The following is a 17,407-nucleotide window of genomic DNA, read 5'->3' on the forward strand; positions in this document are numbered from 1 at the left end:
GCTCTCGCAGCCGCTGCCTCAGGCTGGCGCGGCAGCTCCCGCCGCCCGCGCAGGGCCCGGGACCTGGGCGGGGGGGAGCCCGCCGGGGAGCCCGCACCTGCCGCCCTCCGCTCGCCCGCACGCCCGGCAGACAGCGCTTCCCCGAGCGCGCGCAGCCTTCAGCGGCGGCCTCCTGGCCTCCCCAGCAGACGCCCGGGGGACGGCTGCTGCCCGCGAAGGTGTCGGAGATGTCACCCGTTCCGCCAGCGTCGCAGCTGGCGCGACCAGAGCCGAGGCTCGGCAGGTGAATCTCTCCGGGCTTTCCAGCAATACTCCCGCCATCTGCCACCCTGGGTTTTCTACCGTAGGGAACAACGAGGTCCAAGATCACCGTCTGTCAGCAGAGCCGGGCGGCTGGGCTCTGAGGTGGCTCCAAGTCACCCGAACGAGCAAATAGGTACCGCGCTCTCCCCCGGCTCGCCAGGCTGAGGGGACAAGTGACTGGAGATGTGCTTACGCTGCTTGTAAGCAAACGGCAAGAAGTATTTTTGGATATGTAAACATGTTATGAACGAAAACACTGTATGCTTCTAGCAGCATACTGTTGCTTCTAGATTAAGGGGTTCAATGTTTGGACCCGCTTGCCCAGAAAAGATTTTTAGTAGTAACAACCTTAATTACAAACTTTCATTTCAGAGGAACTGTTTACAGCACGGAGTAAATGTGTGCTGAACTGACTACTTCTTTGGGCTTTTTCACTGTTGCTAATAAATACCAAATGCTTCCTAATCACATGAAAAGTGTGCTAGAAGAAATTGATAATAATATACTTGACAAGTTTTTTCTTGTAAAATACTTATTTTTGGTACAAATTATTTTCCCTTTAATTGGTTTACATGTGTATTTTCTGTTAAAGTTCTATTTCCACATGCCACAGAATAGACTGTCTGCTGAGCTGGCTGGTGCAATATTCCACTTCAGTGATACCAGCACGCAGCCAGAGAGCAACAGGGGTCTCAGCAGGCTGTCATCTTCTATCTGACTGGAAAAACGAAGGCAAGTGCCACCAGCTATTAGTAAAATGCTCCTTCCAATTGTATTTTGAGAAGATCTGGTACATTTACAAACAGGGCTTTGGGGCTTACCTTAATCAAGACCAATAACTTTTGCAGACAGGTGAGTGACCAAGAGGAAGTTACAATAGGTCTGGTCTACACACAGGTTTTGTGCCAACGTATAAATTTCTAGTGGAGCACAACTGTTTCACTTTTAATTACCTTTCACAGCCATAATGAAACCAATGCAACCTAGAGTATGGATGTCGTTAGGCTGTGATGAATGATAACCACACTCACAACACATCAGCAACCCAGCTGTGTCAGCCAAGACGCAGGGGCTGCCCAACAGGAGCCCTGCAGAAGTTGTGGATGAATTTGTTCAGTGCTGTGGTTTCACCCGTGAGGCTTGCTCTATCTGCTGAGAATGACCTCTCTGTAGCACCGCGAAGTGCAGCTACCAGAAAAACTGCCCCCGCTCCGGCAGTTGTTTGCCAGTGCTGTATAATGGTATTCTGGTGCTAGTAAAGTATACATTTAGCCAATATACCTGATGTTTATTCTCTTTCCTGTATATAAATAAGCTGTATTGGTATAACAAATTTATTCTGGCATAAAAGCATCTAAGCTTGGGAACACTACTATTTTAATTACACCAGTATAGGTAAAACAGCTTATGTTTTCTCTGTAAACGAAGTAGAAGGATGTAGATTGAAGGCTGGAAAAGCACAACCAAAAGTGGGTTCTTCCCATGTTTGAATGCTAATCAGGTCACCGTTAAACGGTAAATGTTATGATGGTTTTCTTAACAAAAATCCATTTAGGTGAGTTTCCAATTCAAACATCCTCAATTCACTTTTTATGAAGCATCTGAGGGAAATCTGAAAAAGTTTCTGCCCTTTCATCAATGTCAGTCTAAAAATAACTCCACAGAGCCCGAGGATTTTAAGATTAATGGCGTTCCTGCGGGTGTACAGTGAGGTAAAAGCGCACAGTTTGGCGCCCTGTAGGACACGTCGATTTTAGCCCCATGCCGCGGGGCAGGGCGCGGGCTCGGCGGCGGCGGCGGCGGGGCTGCCGCCTGCGCGGGGCACTCACAAGTGCTTACTGAGGACCGCAGGGGGGCAGGGGCCTTGCACCGAGTCCCGGCACCGGCGGGGCACGGGGCTGAGACAAGCGGGAACCGCGCCGCTCTGCAAGCAAAGCCGTGACCCGGCGCAGCGAGTCCCGGCCGCTGTCCCGCACCCCCAAATCACGAGCGCGGCCCGGGCGCTGCCCTCCCGCCGCCGGCGGGCTCAGGCGGGGGGGTGCGGCCGACAGCCCCGGAGGCTCGGAGGTGCTGTGCGGCCTCGGCTGCTTTTGCACCTTTGACCGTGGCCGTTGGTTCCAGCAAGGGGCTTTGGGGAGTGAATCGCTTTTCCGGGAATTCCGGCAAACAGCCGTTACGTGATCTTTCAGCATAACCGTACCTGCCGCACCGGCTCGTGGCTTTGCGGACACGTGCCGATTCGCCGCTTCTCTTTGCTCCCACAGCTGATGCACGGGGACCCCGCCTGGCCTCGGGGACGGCGGCTGCGGGTGTCCGCGGGCCCCGCGGCGCGGCGCACGTGGCGGGCCTCGCGGCGGTGCGCCCGGCCCGCGGAAGGGCGGCTCCCTGCGGCGGGCGAGGAGGCTGGTTCGTGCTCGGGCTGTGCCCCGCGGACGCGGCGGCCCCGGCCAGTCCCAACAGCTGCGGCTCTCGGGGAAGCCGCTTCGCGGCGGGGCCGGAAACTTGACGGGGTTTTACCCCGAGGGGAGTGGCTGGGGCGCGCGAGAGCGGTGGGGCCGGGGAGCCGTTGGTGTAGGAGCGCCGAAGGGGCCGGGGAGCCGCTGAGGGGGCGCGCGGGAGCGGCGGGGCTTCGGGGAGCCGTTGGGGCGCGCGGGAGCGGCGCGGGGCTTCGGGGAGCCGTTGGGGCGCGCGGGAGCGGCGGGGCTTCGGGGAGCCGTTGGGGCGCGCGGGAGCGGCGGGGCTTCGGGGAGCCGTTGGGGCGCGCGGGAGCGGCGCGGGGCTTCGGGGAGCCGTTGGGGCGCGCGGGAGCGGCGGGGCTTCGGGGAGCCGTTGGGGCGCGCGGGAGCGGCGCGAGGCTTCGGGGAGCTGCTGAGGTGGGCGCGAGACTTCGGGGAGCCGTTGGGGCGGGCGCGCGGGAGCGGCCGGGGAGCTGCTGAGGCGGGCGCGCGGGAGCGGCGGGGCTTCGGGGAGCCGTTGGGGCGCGCGGGAGCGGCGCGAGGCTTCGGGGAGCCGCTGAGGTGGGCGCGAGACTTCGGGGAGCCGTTGGGGTGCCTGTGGGTGGCGGGGCTTCGAGGAGCCGTTGAGGCGGGAGCGGCGCGAGGCTTCATGGAGCCGTTGGGGCGGGAGCGGCGGGCCGGGGTGTCGCCGAGGCGATGCGGCGATGAGGCGCTGCGAGCTGCCGCGGAGCTGGGCTCCAGCTGCGGTACGAGGGCCGAGCGCCTCACGGGCGCGGCCCTGCGCAGGTCCCGTGCGGGTGCGGGAGCGGGCGGAGCGAGGCGCCGTGGGCCTGTGCGGGGCTGCCCGCCCGCGCTGGAGCGGCTTCCCCGAGCGCCGGGCTCCGGCGGCGCGAAAGTCGCCGTGAACGGGGAAGGGGCTACAGCACTTTTCAGGAGAACATGTAAAACATTGGTGGATTTTAAAAGCCAGTAACGGTGACTTCAAACTGAATTCCATGTTTTTAGAAGATTTTTTTTTATTGTTAAAATTATAACTCCTAGCATGAAGCATGCGGGCTCTATTGAATCTTTAATGCAGTTAGGCATTCTTGGACTTGTAGGAGAAAAAAGTTAACATCTATCTGGAATTTCTTTTCTCATAATTTTGGATAAAAATACAACATACAGATTAGTATTACCTATTAGAGTGAGTTCAGTCAAATTCTCTGAAAATGTTTAACCAGCATATGAAGCACTGTTGTTAAAGTTTGTCTTAACCCCAAATGTTAGACTGAGATCATTACAAATGTGGTTGTTTCAGCTGATGTTTATGATAGATAAAATCTAAGTACTGAATGCCTTATGCCATAAAATTTGGACAAGTAATATGTAAATGAAGTGCAGTTCAAGTTTGCGTTAAATGCGCTATCACAGGTCTTGATGCTATCGTCTCTGCTTGGCTAAACTTTTCCATGAAGTCTATAGGAAATTTGCCAGAATCAAAGCTCCAGAGTATGGATGGTTACCTTTAATGAAGTGAATGATGGCTGCTTCACCAGTAAGCAGCGGTTTTTGTAGGATATTTAAAAATACGTGCAGCTTAGCTCCTAACTGTGCAACTCTGTGTTGATGGAAAAAGACAAAGTCACAGCCTTGCATGGTTTCATCAGTTTACAAACACGGTCCATTAAAACATGATTATGTATAAAATGAGTTCTTTTTGTGAAGATCCTAAAATCCATTGTTTATATTGTACCTATATTAACAAACCACAAAATAAGCTTGTAGCATTTCTAAAACTTTTTTGGGGATGGGAACATGGAAAGTCTTCAAGAGTGAACTGGCATATAAGTTGAATGAATAAAAGAAGATTTATTTGTGTCTAAAGTTTAAGTTTTAGTTGGAATGGGAAGACTTTTTTTTTTCAACTTTTTTTTTCAGGTAGTTAAAGAGCGTTAGGCTGTGTAAATTCACTTTCTGAATAGATACTGAAGTCAGTGGATTACATTTAAATGGAGGATACTATTCAAGGAAAAAACCCTTGAGTCAGTGTTATAGATTGTTTGCTGAGTTCAAGTATGGCTATGCTTCAAGCATTATGTTCTTTTTATTCATAGTCAAAAATTATTAAGCCATGGCTTGCAGTGAAAAGTTATGGGTACTGTGCAAAAAAAAAAAAAAAAAGACATTTACATGAGAGCTATTTCCAGTTTTGTAACTGTTTTATAACTGATAGCTTGAAAACCTGCATGTGCAGTATCCTAGATCTCACAGGCATTCCCTGAAGATAGAGAGAATCAAGAGTAAACAGAGCTGAGAACAGGCAGATGCGTAGTAGTTATTCATACATGGAAAAACTTGTGTGTCCCGAGAACTCCTGAGGTCTCTCTGAAAACACAGTATTTGATAAATTGGAGAAGGAACTCCCAAACCCTCCTGTAGGCAATCTCTTATATAAATTATGGCATAACAGTTCTCCAGCTCCCAAGCCATCATACACTTTGCATAGTATGAATACTGTGTTAGGGAACTGTGCTGGGTCCAAATCTAGATATGGCACTAGATGTAGGCAAAGTGCAAGTCTGACTTGGGCTGGCAAGGAAGTTATGCTCAAAACACAATGCTTTCACAGCAGTGAGCTAAGTGAGAACCTGGCTGTTTGGTCTGAGCAATTTCATCTGATTAGATGCTGATGAGCATACTTTCTGAGATATTTACTAAAGATTAAACATAAGCATTTAAGATTTTAACATAGACCCCCAAATAATTTAAAATCATATTATGTCTTATTTGTATCATTTGCTGAAATGTGGAAGTAAATAGCATCTTGTGTTGATTAAAATAGCTTTTAGGAAGGAATTATTTGCATATCTCATCTCCTCCTCCTTCCTGTAAATTCTTTATCTGAGAATCAGGTTGCTAAATACTTCCATTGCTTGATCAGATATTCTTATAGGGACTGTTCTGCCATTGCAAAGTCCTGGACTTTATGCCAGTCTGTAAAAATGTTCAGAGTTTCCTGGTGTACTCTCATTTTAGCTCTGTGGTACTTATTACTGCCATGGGTAAGGTTAAAAGGGCAATACAAGATTTTTGAATTCCATAGTGTGCTGTGAGATTTCCACATTAATAGGTGTGGAAATATTTCATATTCAAATTTGTGCCATTAATTATGTAAGTCACAGAGTACTGCTTGTTTCCTGATTGGATGATATTTCTCCCTGGATAAGTGTTAGTGTATGGACTCTGCATTTTATAATTGAATATTCCATGTTAAGCTTTGTGGTTATTTGAAATTAAAATTCATTATTCACTAGTATTTGTACTAGCAAAGTACAAGTGCTCAAATATTTGCAGAAAGCAAATGTGAAGCAGCTGTAAATATGGCTGAATTTCCTTCTGAATTTTAATGAATATTTGCAGCTTTTTGGCTAAGCTGTAATGGGTCTGTATGGGATAGAAGACTTGTAAATTCCAGTGCTTTACACTTCCCAGTGTGTAAATTGCAGCTAAGCCCAGTGGATTTAAATTTTATATCCTTAGTTTAAATGGAAAAGTACAGACCAGTTTGAAAAAAACAAACAAAACCCTTCAAAAATGCATAGAACATCAGAAGGTTTAGATGAATACATAAATTAGTGGTCTGTAGTCTTCACTGGCATGTGGGTAACAACTAAGTAGTGTATAGTTTAACTCCTTCATTTCTAGTAAGCACAAGCAATACCTAAAGATTGAACAAGAAATTTATTGCCCATTATCCACAGTTTAATGATAAGGTCCCTCAGTCAAGATCTCTCCCTGTGTTTCCAGAGAACTAGTTCTCTAGATGGAAGTTAAAGAATTTTTAACAGTTTTTACAAAACTTTGTCTTAGCCAAATTTCATATTTTCTATATGAAAACAGGCTGTCTGGGAGAATTATGACTTGAAGTGGGAAAGGAGGAACATACCAAGCTTAACAGACAGCATGTGCCTTCCTTCCAGATTTGTTAGGTCATGTTGAGTTTGTGTAGACTGCTTAATTGTAGTGTTGCTAAACTAGGGGTGGGTACAGTATTGTGTCGTGGTAATAGTGCTGAATTTCAAGAGGAAAACCCACCATTTATTTGTCCCGCTTGGTTTCTCTCTTTGCCAAAGGAGTAAGACAAGTTCAGAGTGGATGGAGAGCTGTGTATCTAAGCGGCGGAAGAAAGTTGGCAGGACTCTGCAGAGGTAGGTATGAGGAGCAGAGCTCCAGAAAGAGTTTTTGGTTTCAAAGGGATATAGTTTGTTAAGACTTGGAAGGCCCAGTAACACAAGTTCTGTTGGGACTGCTTGACGATATGCTCTAGATAAGGAGTGTGTGGCACTGGTCAGCCACCTGTCAGCTTCTTTGATACAGGCAGTTTCTCTGTAGTGCTTCTCTCTTATCCCTAATGAAACAGGAAATATCTGGATGACAAAAGTTTCACAGGTTTCTGTGAGGCTCTTGTGTTTCTTTTCCAAATGCTTAAAATTCAAGAAAGAGTTGCTACTATATTCCTGATCTGGATTTCCAGAGCTGTCTTGTGCTTTCGCCATTTTTGCAGTACACATGTAGCCTAAGGAATCCAGAAGGTGATGGGCTCATTGCATGTGCATTTTAAAAGTAGTTTTACATGCTCCACTGAGCTTCTGGGTGTCCAGAAATTCTGGACAAATGGCCAAAAACGCTGTACATGAAGTGTAGGAGTGATAGTCTGCTGCCAGCGCAGTAGCATTGGCAAGTGTGTTTGTGGCATTCCCGCGGTCAGAAAGTCATACCAACTGTCTGCTCTGCAGACTGACAAATTCTTTTTTTCAAAAGGGATGATATTTTCTGTTTTCCAGGCCTCTACACACACAAAAGCATCTGCTTATTTCCTTGCTTTGGCATGATTTTGCAAGCAGGGTTTTATATATACCTAGTTTTTAAATTGGTGTGTTTACCTTTTACCCACTGGTCTTTCTTCTTCCAGGAGAGCCATTTGCACTACACTGTATGATATATTCTTTAGGTTTTGAAACTACTTTGAGTTACTGTTTCAGAAGATAACTTATTTTTCAGAATGAAAAGCAGATTGTCGTGAAGGTAAAGAAGAGATCTTTGTGGTTTGCTCTGGGCCTCTTGTAGCCTCCAGTTTATCAAACCATGTCACCTACTGGATCTTGTTCAACAGGCATGCAGAGAAAGTTCTACATGCAGAAACGCTGCCCAGAAACATCTCCAAAAAAAAGAAGCTTTTTTAAGCAGAACTCTTGTCTAACCTCTCATTACTAAAGCAATCCTGTGTAATATTAGGATATATTTATACTATGTTAGTATTTTAGGAGTCCCAGTAATAGACCATTATTCGCTCTTTTGGGTGTAGCAGTGTCAGATGCATATTGTCATCCTGTTGTGTGCTCCTCCTTGTGTTACAATCTCAATCTCCAACCCCCACTTTTTTTTTTAATGAAAGGATTTATAAAAGCAACAGACACACTGGCAGAACTTTTTGTGACCGTATTGTGATGTGGTCAGGGTCAGAAAAAAGAAGTTGGGTGGTTAGGACCAGAAAAAAGAAGTTGGGGAGAAAAGGTATTTATTTGTAACTAATGTTTTCAGTTCTCTGCAGTTACCCCCAAGTATCCTCTATCGGATAGGATGAACTCCAGTGGAGATGTTATCCCAGTCTGAATTTGGAATTATGTTTGGACTGGATAAGAAAATACCAACTTTATAACCGGAGAGCTTATAATTGGAGGTACCCAAAATTGGGCCAAAGACCTTGGCACGTATTTGTATTTTCTGCCCTTTTAAAATGAAGAAAAAACCCTGTTTTCTTAGGCTTGGGTATATGCACTCTACAAGAATTCACTTCTTTGACTTTACGTTTACATATCTCACATTTTCCAGGTGCATTTTCCCTGGTGATATTTTTATTGGTTTATTCACTGTAAATGTGTCCTTGAGTGTCCCACAAATTCTGTCCAATATACATTCTGTTACACTGCATTCAATGCAGATGGAAGCTTCAGAGCAAAGTGTAACTTCCAGTGTCAAAGATTTTATAGATAGAGCTGCTGTACCTGGGAGACCTATCTGAGGCAAGCAACTTCTCTTCCCAGGAAAGAACTGTAGGTTTAATTCTGGATGCTACGAGGAACTGATTTTATCAAGAAACTTAGGTAGTGTGTAGAGGGTCAGAAATAATGATTGTTCTAAAATCACATGAACATAGGTTCAGTGCTGCTCAGTTTTACTCAGAAGTATTTTTTTCCTCACATTGCCCGAGTTCTTAATTTGGTTCTGGTAGAATCTTACTTGTCTTACTCAATTGCCTCTAGTTTCTGTTAGGGGCTATACCTTTAGTAATTGACATTTGACAGAGAAAAATTAGAAGGTGAGTAATGAGATAACTTCAGAGAATTTACACTCCAGGTTATACTCTCCCTCCACCACTTCGGTATGTGAAGATGTCAATGTGTGCTGAAGCAACCAAGCTTTGCCCCCTCCTACTCCCTACACCCCCCTGTCAGAAACACGAAGGGTGACAGTGAGAAAGCTGAATTTCCTAAGAATATGAGGACTGCCATACTGAATCAGTTTTAATCCAGTGCCTGCCTTTGGTGGCAGTCAGTAGCAGATGCCTAGAGAAAGCAAGTAGTGATGCTTTCTGGCTTGCAGTCATTTGTGGCTCAAGGATCTCCTGAGGCAAAACTGGATTTGAATGTTAGCCTTTAGTAGATATTTCTTCCATTTATTTGTTTTTTTTGAACCAAATAGGCTTTAGTATGTGCCACATTCTCTGGCAGTGAGTTCTGTTATCTGTGCAATATGTGAAGAACTACTTCCTTTTGTTTGCTTTTTAACTTGCCACTTGATTATTTCATTTGATATACTTAGGTCTTACGTCTTAAGAAAGATAATGGCCTCTTTTCTTCTTATCCATGCAACTCTTTGTTTTATGGAGCTCTGACATCTTTTCCCTCAGCCTTTTTGTGCCTTCCCTGCATCTCAGTCATACCAGTTAGGTAGTACTGAGTTTCATCGCTGTCTTTGGCCTATGATGTGGTAGTCTTAATTTTTAACTAAAGGACATCAGTGACTATGTAAGAGCATGGAATGCTTCTTAAGGTAATAAACATTGCTAGCATGGAACGTTTTGGCCTGTGTGTGTATATGTATATATATTTATATATGTGTGTATATATATATAATTATTTTCAGAGTTCTGGCTGTAAGTTTATATCTCTCTGTGGTATCTTAAATCTCCTGTGTCAGTCAGTGTCTTTGGAGTGAAATGCAGTCCTTGTGTCAGAATCATCTGTGCTCATGTAATCTGTAATCAGGTTGCCCTCTATTGGTTGGCTTTGATTTAGAAAGTGTTCTTAAGCTTGCTGATTACTAGAAGAGCTTTTACTTTACTTCCTGTGGAAGAGGCCTAAATGAAAATTTTATTCTGCAAGGCTGGTTCATGTGCTGGTTGGGTGGTGTATCTATGCTTTACAGAGGAAATGGTGGAAGCTCTTCATACGTTATGGTTGCAACCTTGTTTGTTTATAAAGTTGATTTTGCTTTCCCTTAATGACTACATTGTAAAAGTTGGAATTCATTGATGTCAAGGTTGGTTATTGAAAAGCTTGTGTTGACTTTTTTTTTTTAATTGGACTGAAAACAGCTAGAATGAGAACTTTTATCAGTGTGTCTGATGTTGCTTTCCCTTTAGATTCCCCATGAAGTCACACAGATGCTCTGTAAAGTCAGATGATACCAAAAAGCCAAAAGGGAGAGAAGAAGGAAAAAAGAAAATATTAATGTTTCTTGCATAGGCAAATTTGGCAAACTCCCCCTCCAAATGCTGGAAAAATGCTTTTATTTTAAACCTAGTTAAAATGACTAATTAAAATACTGGTGAAGAAGATGGGAAGGAAGGTTTTGGCAAAGTAAAATATTTTTGTTGTTGACTGCTTAGTCCTGAACTGCTTTGAGTGGTAAGGAATTTCCAGAATCTGGCAATATCCTGTGTTCTCCACAAGTATATTCCCACTGCATCCAGGGAATATGTCCAGGTTGATGTCCTCAGAAGAGGTAACTGAGGATCAGAGTTTAAGAAGATTCTGTTAGAGCCAGAAATAGAATTCTCATCTTTTGAAGGGTAGTCTAGAACTCTGTTTAGTATGTCTTAGTGACTTGCATACAAGTTCATTCAAGTCTTTGCACCTAAATAGACTATGAATGTGATTAATGCTTATTCCCTTTCTGTTATGAAGTATTTGAGATGTGGGGTTGGGAAAAAAAGCTCAGAAGTGTAAATTATTGTTATTAATAGTAATGAGTTTAAGATGGCACAGTAAGTCAGAAAGATTTCCTGTATGTTTCCTGGGAGGCATTGTGGATTAGATACTAAGTATAGAACCAAGTGACCTGTCTGTTCAGTTGATACTGATATTTTATTAATATGATGATTTTGTTAAAGGTTTGTGCCAGGAGTGCATATGTAGGTAATCTAGTAATGCAGAGACAGCATACATTTTAGAATTTTAACACATAGGGCTTATGCAGTAAACATAATCTGTCCCTTTGGACTTCTCCCTTAATTGGTCACCCATGAACTTCTTCGTGCCTAAAAGTCTGAAAATGGAAAAAAAAATCCATCAATCTATGTAAAAGAAAATAAATAAGAACATTCTGAAACAATTGTAGCAAAACCTTAACTAAAAAACATTTAGATTTACAAAATGAAGAAGATATAGTCTCCTATTTCATTTGTTTATTAAATCTGAGTATTTACAGGTAATAAAAATAAATAACACATAAAGATGTATGGCATCTAACTTTGTATCAGGTAGTATACTAGCATTCTTGAAGTCATTTTCAGTTTTGTCATGGAGTTCAAGGAGGCTAAGATTTTACCTACCAAATCTTAACACAGAAATCTTAGCCCTGATCCAAAACAAATATAGTTTATTTTCAAAGTACGAAAACAAACAAAATTCTTTGGAACAAGAAATAAAGAAATAATATATAAGGACAGTTTTGCCTTTCCTTGTTTGTATAGTGTTATACATGCTTTTCCTATTAGTTCCCCCCCCGCTCCCCATGTGCGCTCATGCACACGCACGTACAATGTTATTCCTGAAGCAGCAGGAGTAATGTAATGACAGCAATTGAGTACACTGAAAACTAATTTAATTCTTAAATTCTCTTTAACAGTATTTACTGAAAGAGTTCAAATCAAGGTAAAAGTAGTGTAGTTGCCCCAGCATTCTAAGAGGCAAAGTAAGGGTGCGATATGTGCATGTTTATTTGTATTTGATAAGAACATTTTTATGTATGTTTATGTGGAGTGTGAGATTTTCAGAATTACACTTATATATCTTTGCATATTTATACATTATCTGACATGTCTTATTCTCTTGGTAAAACTTAATTTGCCAGATATGAAGCTGTTCGGAGACTATTTCTGTAATAGTTGAGGCACTGTCTGTCTGAGCAAGCATACCTCCTGTCCTTGGTAAACCACACTACATCAGCAGATATTTGGAAAAGTCAGAGCTTCATATTAGAAAGAGGAAAGACATCTGTTTTTCTATTACTCTTTATGTGTCTTTTTGTTTTTATTAATGCCTAATACATAAGTGGCCAAAAACTGAAACTGAAGCTTATTAGATTAATGCAGATGCTAAATCCAAAATAGTTCCTATGTTGCATCTGAAGATTTCAATTTGGGGTTACCTCTGGGTGGGAGTACAGCTAGTTTTTACTCATGGATTCATGAATTGCACAGTAGCTTAGGGCATAGCCTGAAGTGGGCACCATGTATACTGAAATTTCAGGGAGGATTTTTGATAGTGCAAGTTGACCTGGAGGCTGGAATGTATGACAGGGCCAAGTAATCCCAATATAGAAAGTGGTGGAAGAGTGGGCTGTTTCTGCAATCCATCCTCAGTCTACACACGAAAACCTTACCTGAAGAGAATTTGCACCCATGTCTTTGATAAAGCACAGGCTGGCATCAAACTTGGCAGAGGGTTTGGACAAGGAGGCCGGGTTTGGGACAGTGGCCTGAAAGACTTCAGCTGCAATGAAGCAATGGCAGATCCTGTACTTAAGAGTCATGTTGTGGCACTGAGATTGTGTTTCAGTCTGATAGGTTGCCTTGTATTGCTGTAGTGATTGCTGAGGAACTCTTCCCAGCTGGGTGGTAGGTGGAAGTACAGAGGAAGTACTCCTAACATCCTGTGTTCCTGGGGGCAGGCACAAAGACCGAAATGTTTAATGGAAACTTTGATGATCTCAAGTATTGAGAGCCTTCGTTATTTGTGGTTTTCTGTCCTTGTCTAGAAAAATAATATCGTTGCCTCAAGCCGGTGAGCGTAACCAAAACCATGGATCTGAATGTTGTTTGGAGGATGAAAGAGGTGGAAGGCAGGTGTGAAGATAGTAGTGTGGGGCCTGCCTTTCTTTTCTTTAATGGTTTGCGTAAATTTTTAATCCCCTGTGAACCTCACATTCAAATTCAAATTTTGCAGTGCAAGGACACCCAAAGGGATGCTGGATATTAGCATATTAAAAAAGCGGGGGGAGGTAGAAAAAAATAGCTTCCAAAGAATTTAAAGTGGGAATCTGATTTGTGTTGGTTCTTTGTCCCGTAAACTTAGAGTACTCACATCCACCTGAAGGATCAAAAGTGTCCTCAAGCCCTTAAATAGATGACTCGGAAATACTTGAAATGTGTTTCATTTTATGGTAAGTTTAATGTTTCTAATCTTGGTGCAATTTACAATTATAATAAATATCACAAAAAATTAATGTGGCCACTTCAAATACAAAGGAATGACAAAGTGTAATCTGAGAAAATTTTATCAACATGCAATTTCCTTAACAAAAACATCAATGTATCATTTCAGCATGCTGAGAAATATTTATCTTTTGGGACAGCAAAATCATTTGCAGAACGTTTTAACTGCTAAATAAATATTTTACTGGCAACTTCTGAGGCATCATAAATGCAGTCAATATAAACAAAGCAATGTGGAAACCAGCTTCAGTCTCAGTTCAAATGACTTGGCTGGTTCATGACAACACAGGACTCTGGGATGCATTTGGCTGAGTCTCAGCATTTGGAAATATCTCATTTCTTCCTGCTATTATAAGCAAGTTTGCTTAGTTTATTTAAAAATTCTGGCAATGAAAGCCACAGAAAACTTTTAGTACTAGTGATGCAACTAGTCAGCATTTAAATGAATTCTGTTTTTTAATAGTTAATTAAAAAAATGGAATCCAGTGCTTATGAAAAATACTGGATTTGCAGCCTTGGAGGCAGAGGTTGTCTACTTGGCTAGGGAACAAGAACATCATGGCCATGCTGGTTTGAACTGGCCCCTGACAGTGTGCTTCACCTCTGACCTATAACTATGTTATTTTTCAGTGTCCATTTTATCCATAGTCTCTGCTCTAACCTTCCAGCTGAAATGGCACTTGTAAGGATGGTTTTAGAAAGTGTGCATCTGTCCACTTGAAATAGAGGAGAGATTTATTTCACAGAAACAGTAGAATAGCATTGGAAGTCTATTCCTTACCAGGATTGTCATTGCAGAACTTATTCCTAAGGACTATCAATCACACTTCCTAACCGTCAAATCTGAGATTGTGCTTTCTTTATTGTATTGTTATTACTTAGCACTTGCCATCTTTAAAGTGGTAATTGTTATCTGACTAAGCTAGAGGATAATTGCCTGTATGCCAATAGAGCTGTTCATTTTGATGTGTGCGCTATTTGTGCCTAATACTGAATAGCATCATACCTTTCCTTCATTCAGTATTCTTGATTGAAATGTGTTTCAAATATTTGAAGGACTATGCACATGGAAATGTCTGTAATATGTCATTCTTCTAACTATGTAATTTCTTAAGGGATTTCTCTTGACAGTCATTAGCTTTGGTGCGTTATCAGTTTGTCTGTTTTGTTGGAGTTTTCCCCTGCTCGTTCAAATGTTTCTGTTAAGCCAGTAACTTTTCAGTTGGTAATAATTGCATGTCCTTGCTCTGAGTTTAAGAAGAAGTTATTTTCTAAAGCTCTTGCCTTTATTAATTTAGCTTCTCAGATTCATTTTATCTGTTTGCAAATGATTTTCTTTTCATCTGTGGCACCTCGCAGAAGATAAATTTAAAAATTAAGTTTTGTTTTTAAACAATTTTAATAAAGTGTTTTAGAGAATGTGAATAAGTGTTATTTATGTAGTTTGATATAGCAAAGTTATCCTCAAGCCATCTAGGTACAAGAAATTTACTAATGTGTTTGTTTAATTTTTTATGTTGTCTTTCTTTGTTTCTCAATACCCTAATCAGTAGTCAAAGGTTTGTTAATTAGCAATAAATTAAATTAAGTGAAATCCCCCTAGTGGAGACTGTTTTGCCTGTGACAGTACCCTAATTCCCACGTCTAATAAAACTCAGTGTGGGTCTAACTGGAAACTTTTAGCAGCTTTGTCAGAAAAGATGAGGGTGGAAGCTGCACCATCTCCTGTGGCTGGGAATTGGAGCCTTAGTTAAAGCCCATTGGCTGGTGTGAAGAAATTTGTACTGTTGCTGCCTGTATATCATGAATAAGTAGAGGGCTTTAGTCCTTATAACTCTAGCACCTTTTCAAGAAAGTCATGTAAAAGGAAGTGGTTAATGAAATCTGCATCTATATAGTTTGAAGGAAGTAAAGATAATAGATGTGAAGGAGCATATGCTCGGAAACTTGTTCTGCATAGGCTCCCTCCAAGATAACGTAATAACATTACAGTGTGAGTATGTCTGTCACTTTCTGACAGACTTGAGAGTTGTGTTTTGTGTATGGATTACTTCTCCATGCTAGGTTATGAAACTTCCCTATATTATCTGTCTGTCTGCTCTGTATTACTTTGCAGAATTCACTGTTTAATCCATCTTTTAAAATAAGCTGTAGGTTTTTCTACTAAGGAGAGGAAAAGTGAAGAGGATTAATAAACTCTTCTTCCCCTTCAAGAATGAGTGAGGACCTCAGCTCCCAAAAGACAAGGATTTTGTGCTGGCTAGCTGACAAATGTAAAATGAAACACCTGTGTGGGAGAGATGTGCCACTAGCTACATGTGTGCCACTGCTGAGCCATCTGCAGCCCACCTGCTAGTTGCTTTATTTGAGATGAGTTCAGGAAATATGAAATCATCCAGAGTGAGCTAAGGTCTATGAGGTAGGGAGGTGAAAACCAAGATAAAGATACCTAATTGAATAGTCATCCGAAAGAAATCACTGGGTTTAACCACTTTGAACATATTTCTCCGTAAATATAGAAGCATCCTCTTGCCCATTGTCATTGAACCAAATATGGTGTCAGAGGAAGAAGCTGGTGATATCTAGAAATATCTTGCTAGTGGCTGGGGTGAAGACCATAGAATGAGTGCCAAGACACAGAAATCAACTACATGACATTTCAAGTGATCAGCAAAGCAGGCACAGGGGTTGTGCACTTTTTGACTCTGACTGCATTTTATGTCTTTGTATGCATGTGTGTACCTTATAATAATGGATAACACATTTTTCTACCATTTGAACAAATACTTACAGTTTTGAGAACTATGTTGGGGTAACTTTACGTTATGTGTGGGACATAACTCAGTCTAATACATGAGGTGTTAAATGTCTACCACAGACTCTCATGATTTAGATTTTTTTTTTTTAGTAGTCTATTCAAAGGGTAAAAAAAAAAACCTTCTTTTTTAGCAGCACACTTACTTTATGGAGTGAGTAGTTTCCCCCACCATTTGAAGCATGATTAAAAACATCAGACAAATGCTGTATCATACAGGGAAAGGTGAACATACATACCGCTTATAATGCATCTTTCAGATGTGACTGGGAAATACATTCTTGTGTTCATAATTGGGTATAAAAACAGTCAGAGGCAAAAGTTTATTCAATCAAAAAATCCTTTTAAATAGGCTATGTTACTAAGGTTTCTTGGTAGTAACTGCAATTTAATCCTTGCTTAAAAGGATTTTTTTGATTAATTGAATGCACAGGAAGAAGCCAACAATATTATTCCTCACAAAAGAAACAGCTATTTTTAGGCATTTGCTTAAATTTTAGGTTGCTTTGTTCCTGTTAAATCTCAGTCTTTACTTTGGCAAAAATCCCATTTTAAAAGCATGTTCTAAAGTTCTGGGACTTTAGCAGGGCTAAGAATTGTGCATATGCTTCAGGGCTTTGCTGAATAAGTTTTAAGGATGGATTTTACAGAATTGGGGCCATCAGTGGATTGTAGAAGGTGATCAAGATTTTTGCCCAAACAGCATTTAGCATTTAGCATTTAAGAGTTAGCTCTGTTTTAAAGAACAGTTGGGGAACATGAGTGACTTAGGTTTAATGAAAACTACCACACAGGAGATTCTGATAGCTGTGCCTAATTAAATGCTGTTCTGATTTTCTCAGACAATTTGAGTGTTAATGTTTATTGTAAGTACTTGGAAAGATATGTTTATTTTCTTTAAAAATGGTATTTGCATGTCTTAACAGCTTGAGTCTCAACTGTTTCTTTTCATTTCATACTGTCTTTATTCTGCAGGAATATAAAATAGGTACAGAAAATGACATATATATGTGCACACAGGTTAACTGATATATTATTATCTAGACATCTGACTATAGCTTCTGGGAATTA

This window comes from Apteryx rowi, unplaced genomic scaffold (assembly GCF_003343035.1).
Source record: "Apteryx rowi isolate R43461 unplaced genomic scaffold, aptRow1 scaffold_111, whole genome shotgun sequence".
In the NCBI taxonomy this organism is placed as follows: domain Eukaryota; kingdom Metazoa; phylum Chordata; class Aves; order Apterygiformes; family Apterygidae; genus Apteryx; species Apteryx rowi.